The sequence below is a fragment of the Mus pahari genome, chromosome 9, assembly GCF_900095145.1.
Source record: "Mus pahari chromosome 9, PAHARI_EIJ_v1.1, whole genome shotgun sequence".
Taxonomy (NCBI): Eukaryota; Metazoa; Chordata; class Mammalia; order Rodentia; family Muridae; genus Mus; species Mus pahari.
This window is the reverse complement of record NC_034598.1, coordinates 50,263,194-50,270,100: the sequence shown is the minus strand read 5'-3', so window position 1 is coordinate 50,270,100 and position 6,907 is coordinate 50,263,194.

The following is a 6,907-nucleotide window of genomic DNA, read 5'->3' as shown; positions in this document are numbered from 1 at the left end:
CCCACAGATAAGCCCACGGGTCACTAATAGAGGCAATTCCTTAGCTGAGGCTCCCTCTCCACAGATGTCTCCAGTCTGAGTCACGTCGGTGAAAGTTAGCCCGCAGTGTCTGCAGCTCTGTGTGAGTCACTGTCCACATACAGGCATTCAAACTAAAGTCATTAAAACTAATAATCCGTTTTCCCTGCTGTGTGGATCACACGGACTTATCCATGACCATCATCCAGGGCAGTTCCGTTAGAAAGCGGCCATGCTCTCTCCCCTCGCTCACAAATGACTCAACACGTGGTGACCCCAAGTCTGCAAGACCTTTCTCTAGAGAGCTGTCCTTTACACACCACATGGTCCAGGCACCAAACGTCAGGAGGTGAGGAAGAAAGCAGAAGCTATGAAGGTGACGGCTCGGCTCGCACGTCCCAGGGAGGAGCACAGCTCCTACACTCCAGGGAGGATTCTGAGACTCAGCTATGACCGCAGCTTGAGTATCCCATGCTTCCTTCTGCTGTAACTAGAAAGACGGGCATACGAAATGTCTGAAAGCAAGTGCTCATTATAAAGTGTTCAGGGAGCTCACTTACGAGGCAGAGGACTCGCCCTCCATCCTTCTATCCCCCCAACACACACACACAATGACCTGAAATCATTCCGCTCCCCACGGCTCACTAGGCTCTCATTGGCTGTCCCATGAACAGCATCTCCTTACACGTAGGCACACAGCTGGGTAACTAGACTTCCGTGGAATGTTCTATGTGATGGGTTGTTTTATTTTTATTATGAGCCATTTATATGATGTCTCACTATCCATCCCCATGTCTCCTTCTGAGGTTTCACTATTGGTGTGACTCAAAGATCTTCATCATTTTGCCTCAAACACACTTATTCTTTATAATCATTGTGTTTCTTGGTTCTAATTTTCTACAGAAAAAAATCTAACTTTCTACAGAAAAGAAAAAATTCATTAAGCACTCTACTGACAGGTCTCATCCACACTAAGTGGTAAAGGACTTCTAATTCTGACCCCTGACTTCTGACCCTCAACCCAACCCCTGACCTCTGGGCCCTGACCCCCACCCCCTGAACTCTGACCTCTGGCCCCTGACCCCAACCCCGGACACTAAGCTGTGGATGGGCAGCTGAGTGCTGAGAGCTGGAGTTGCTTCACAAACAGTTCTCCATGCTAAGTGGTTCCACACAGCGGTGAAGGGCACTGAGCCGGCTGAGTCTGAAGCCTGCATCCACCACTTTTCTATGTTACCTTGAGCTAAGCCAATTAGCCTTTCTGAATCTGACTTTCTTTGTATGAAAATGATCAATCCTATTAGTACTTCATTTATATAGTCATATCCAAACTTCAGGGCTGTTGTAAAAATAAGAATGTCAGTGTGGAAGGCTGAGAAGAAAGTTTGGTCCATTGTAAATTCCCAGTAAACCAGCTAGTGATATTATTACTATTTCTTTTCTGCTATTCCTGCCTGAAGAATTAAATCGATGATCATGAAAACTTCCACTCACCCGGTCTTTTCAGCAAGACTCTGGGCCCCACCGTAGGTGTCTCTGTAAAGCATTTATTCAGGTTTAAGGAAAGTGTGAGTCCCCAAACACCTGAGCTGCTTCTCTACCCGCAGTGGTTTCACATGGAACAAGCTGATTCCCATGGCTCCTGCTGAACCTCTGTAAAGACTGAGTGTTTGTTAAACAGCAAACAAAGCTATCCCTGACCTCCAGGGCCTTGGCATAGCAGGAGAGTTAAATATAAATGTTACTCAGTTGTTATGGATACCTCAGTTGTTACAGATACCTCAGTTGTTACAGATACCTCAGTTGTTATGGATACCTCAGTTGTTATGGATACCTCAGTTGTTACAGATACCTCAGTTGTGGCGGATACCTCAGTTGTTAGAGATACCCTCAGCACAATCCCTCTACAGATTGGAACTTAATCCTGAAAATTAAGGATTACTGTTGCTAACAGTGTCACAAAGAGTGTATTAGAGATTAGTTCCCAGCAACCACATGGTGGCTCACAACCATCTGTAATGGAATCTGATGCCCTCTTCTGGTGTGACTGAAGACAGCTACAGTGTGCTCACATGCATAAGATAATTCATTTTTAAAAGTTGTTGGGGGGTTTTGTAATTTTAAAAATTAAAATATACATCATTTACCCCTTTCCATCTCCTCACTCCAAGCCTACCATGCTCCCCCTCATACCTCCTCCTCAAATTTGTGGTCTCTTTTCTTAATTATTATTGTTATGTGCATATATAAATACATACATTAATACATAAGTTCTAAATAAATCCCTTTTAAGGTAGTTTTGCTGCAGTTACAATTAAGCAAAGACACGGTGACTTTTAAGATGAAAATTTACTTTTTCCATATTAAAAACTGACAAAGGTTTCTTGTCCATCATCAAAGTCCCTTAAGAGCCCGGCTCGACACAAGCCTGTCTCAACAAGTGTCGATGGTTACAAGAGGTAAAATTAAAATAGAGGATTCGATCAGACTTATTTCTGGACATTCCTGCCTGGAAAAGATTTGCTCTCTGCTTCTCTGTGAGCAGAGAAAGCGACAGAACAAAAGACAGACGGACCACGCCTGAGTATGACAGACAGAATAAGACCAACTAAGCCTCCCGCTGGGAGGTCACTAAATACTTATGGGCAAAAGTGATATCTACACTGCGGCTCAGTGTGCAAAGGAAAAAAACAGCTTCCTTTCTTCTCTGGAACTGATTTTATCTCCCTCTGGAGCCCAATTCCCAATGGCAAAAAAACTGAAAATCCCTGCTCAGGATTTCCCTAAAGTCCTGCATTATCTCTGCTAACCGTTCCTCCTGGGGACTCAAACACTGTTGCCCAAGGATTTGGGGCCAGAGGCTGCCCTTCTCTTCCTCCCTCTGCCCTTCTGCCAGCAGGGGGCGACGCTGCTCCACAGCCCAGCAGTCTGCCCTACTGAGCCGGCTTCTGTGATTTTAAAGGAAGCTTTGAGATCAGGGAAAATCTCCTTTTCCACAAAGCCCAGCTCCCAATAACTTCTTCGCTGTGTAAAGATTATGTATGAGTGAGACAGTTCTAGATCAGCCATGAGAGAGCACCAATCCCGTTCTGTTTTGTAGCTGACCATTCTTGCCTTTGACTGCTTCCATGTCCACCCAGCAGGAGGAAAACAAAGTGTGGGTTAAGGTTCCAAACTTGACTCGGCCCAGGGGGCTTTGGGGTTTTGTTTTGTTTTTCAGACAAGGTTTTTTCTTCTTCTAGTCCTGGCTGTCATGGAGCTCTAGACCAGGCTGGCCTTGAACTTAGAGATCTGCCTGCCTCAGCCTCCTGAGTGCTGGGATTAAAGGCCCAAGTGCTCAGCATGATGATCTCTGCGTTCCCAATCAGATGTCTTCAGGTCAAGCCAAGAGTCAGTGTTTTCCACGAAAGCCACTGTTGAATTTCTGGGAAATAGCCTACACAATCATAGTAACCCATACATCAGAGGGATACCTACAGCAAAGCCCGTGGGAAGCAGGCAGCGGTCTGCCCAGTCATGTGACCAAAAATGAATGATTTTTTTTTAAAATCAGGTCAGAGCAAGTGCCAGGATCCAGCTGTGGTAAGTTCTCTGGCATCGAAGTCGATTCTGGGGACTCGCAAGGCATTTTATGGGCTGAGGTTTCCAGGAAAATCTCTTCCCGTATAGCTGTTTGACCTCATGGTCTAATCTGATGCTTTATGACAAAGCCCTTGAAAGAGCACAAGGGCGGGAGGAGAAAAAACGAACACCGTGCTGCTAATGGTCACTGGGTTAGGAGCTGGAGCTCACTGGCCTGCTGTTCTTGGGGTAGCGTCTCAAAGTCTTACAGCCCACACATGCCTTTCCCCCAGCCCCCGGAGTGAGGAGTGATATTATATGAGGGTTAAGGCCATAGGTCCTAGATTCAGATCAACCAGACCACAAGCCCTCTCTTCAGGTAGACCTATCACAAGCTGAACACCCAGTCAGTGAGAACTGGAAAGAAGCCAGGAACTAGGCCACATCTAAGTCAGGGATGCAGTCTCTTTCTTACTTTATTGGAAACACAGTCTATCTTTAGATCAATCCAAAACAAAGTCTTTACCACTTTAACATTTCTTCTCATATTGAATAAAAATGAATTCTCTTTCTCATACACACATATACACACTCACAAACACATACACATATACTCATACACACACTCAAACACATACATACACATACATACACATGCACACATACATACACACATACACACATACACACATATGCACACATATAAACATAAACTCATACACACATAAACGCTCACAAACACATACACATACATACACACATACACACACACTCACACTCATACACACATTCATATACATATACACACTCACAAACACACACATACATATGCACATACACATACACATATATACACACATACGTATACACACATACACACACACTCGAGAGTGCTTTGTCTATGAAAGGAAATGTTCTCCTGATGTTTTGACAGTCATCGAGATACCATAAAAGAAAAGTTCTGTGATCCAGGCTGGTAACATTTAAGTTCACACTGGTATAAAGAGCCTTATCATGTCTCTCAAAATGCCATACTTGGGATATCCCCACCCTCCCACAAAACAGCAAAGCAGATAGACATGGCTATGTCACAGAGATTCACTATTATGCCCTAGATACTCAAGATACCAACACCTACTTTGGAGGGTGCTGTAATGACTAGTATGCTTTACAACACTTATAAATATGTAAGTTTGTTTTTCCCAAAAGGGGCTCAATAGAGAATCCATTATTGCTTTGCAGTGCTTTAATTTGGTAAAGTGACATCACACCCTATTTCTCCTAGATGCTTCTCCGATAATCCAGGACAATATACGTTCGGGGCAAGCAGACCTATCTGTAGGCACTGTTCCTCACACAAGGGCCCAAGGATGTTTTATTAGCAGTTACAAAGACAACTCTCTGGAAACATTAACCATCATCCTTTATCATGGAGAACAAGGAAAGCAAAAGGCGGGGAAGGAATTTAGTCACCCAGCTCCCCAGATGTCTGCCACCCGGATGAACCTCTGCTTACCAAGTGCTTGTCGGTGACCACCTCACCTGGCCTCCTGGGATGTGATGACAAAACCCTACTCTACCCACTCTTGTCCCTAGAGACTCACAGTTAGACCCACGCCCTTAGTGACCTTCCAGAGAGATCACTTTGCATCTGTCCCTGTGTTTAACAAGAAGCTCATTTGCATCCTGGCAACATGTCACACATCTTTAATCCCAGTACTTGGGAGGCAGAGCAGGGGGATCACTGTGAGTTTTAGACCAATCTGGTCTATAGAGTGAGTTCCAGGACAGTCAGAGCTGTCTAAAAAAGAAGAGAGAAAAAAAAGAAGAAATTAATTTTACAGCTTCAGTGTTATACTCGCTTGTGCCGCATCTTATCAAAGACATCACGACAAAGAACAGACCGGGTGAGGACAACCAGAAGACTTGTGACACTTATACTGATGCTGAAGGTCGGCCATAATAACTTCACCTACCCTGTCACCTGTGCACCATTGTGTGGCATATTCCATAACTTACTAGAAAGGCAGTTACAAATTAAGTTACTAAGTAAGGGTGTTTTCTTTCTTCCATAACCTGTTTGAAACTTTAAAGTAAACTTTTTTAAACAGTGTGTTACATTTTCTTACCCTAAATGGTCTTCCTGTACTGCTCACTGTCGGGTTTGGGATGGAAGCCAAGAAAATTCACTTCAGAGACAGAAGACTTAAAAAGAAATCTTCTGAGCGCTCGGGGACGCAATCAGCTTGGGGATTTGAACCTCGTCCCTGAGGGGAAACTGTATTGCATATTTAAAGAGTGAAAACCACAAAAACAAGGGGGGGGGGCTTCCATGAGCTGTGGGGTCATCCAATCGTGTTTTACCATTAAAGGGTTAAGCAGGAGACTGTTGGAATCTGAGCCTTGTCCAGGACACCGGGCTTCAAGGCCCTTAATTTATTCCCCTAGACATTCAGTACTGGGTTCAAGGTGATAAGGGACAAAGGAACAAGTAAACTCCAAGCAGTTAAATGTGGGCTTGGTAGGCAATTGTTACATATTGTTACAACTCCTGCCATTGTTACATATTGTTACAACTCCTGCCATTGTTACATATTGTTACAACTTAGGCACTTTGGTTGCAATAACAGCAGGTTCTACATTCTTTTACTTGTTCAACAGACAATTAAGAAAACTTAGACCAGGGTAGGAGGTGGTCTCCAAGCCTGGAAATGTGAACCCAGCTTGACTCTGATGACAAAATGGAGGAGCAAAATGGAAGAGCTCTTCTCAAGGAGGCCTGGCTCTGGCAGTGTCTCCTTACACTCACCACCACTTTAGCCATCACAGATTACCTACTGCTAAGCCATTACTAAAGGGTTCTCTGTAATGTGTGGTTTATAACATGCCTCATGTTAAAACATGTCTTTATTTCTTCCCCCATGAGTTATCAGTAGCCATACATGCTTGCCACCACACATTATCCCATACACTTCCTAGTTGTGACTTTCTAGAATAATTACATGGAAAGTAAATGAAATTAAAGATACTTAATATAAACGGCTGCCCTCAAGATACGCTGCGCATAGTAAAGTGTCTGTAGAGTTGGCGCTCATCTTGATGGGCTCCCAACAGATGGAGGGCTCCATTTGTCACATTACTTTGGAATTTCAAAATGTGCCTGATGGGAATTCACTGTCTGCACCAGCTGTACAGGTGACCTCCCTGCCTTCCACTTACCAGATTCAGAATATATGAGACAGTTTTAAACACGATTTTAAAATACAGCATATGCAAATATCGCTGTGCTTGACATATTTACTCTGTTGCAAAAAAAAAAAAAAAAAAA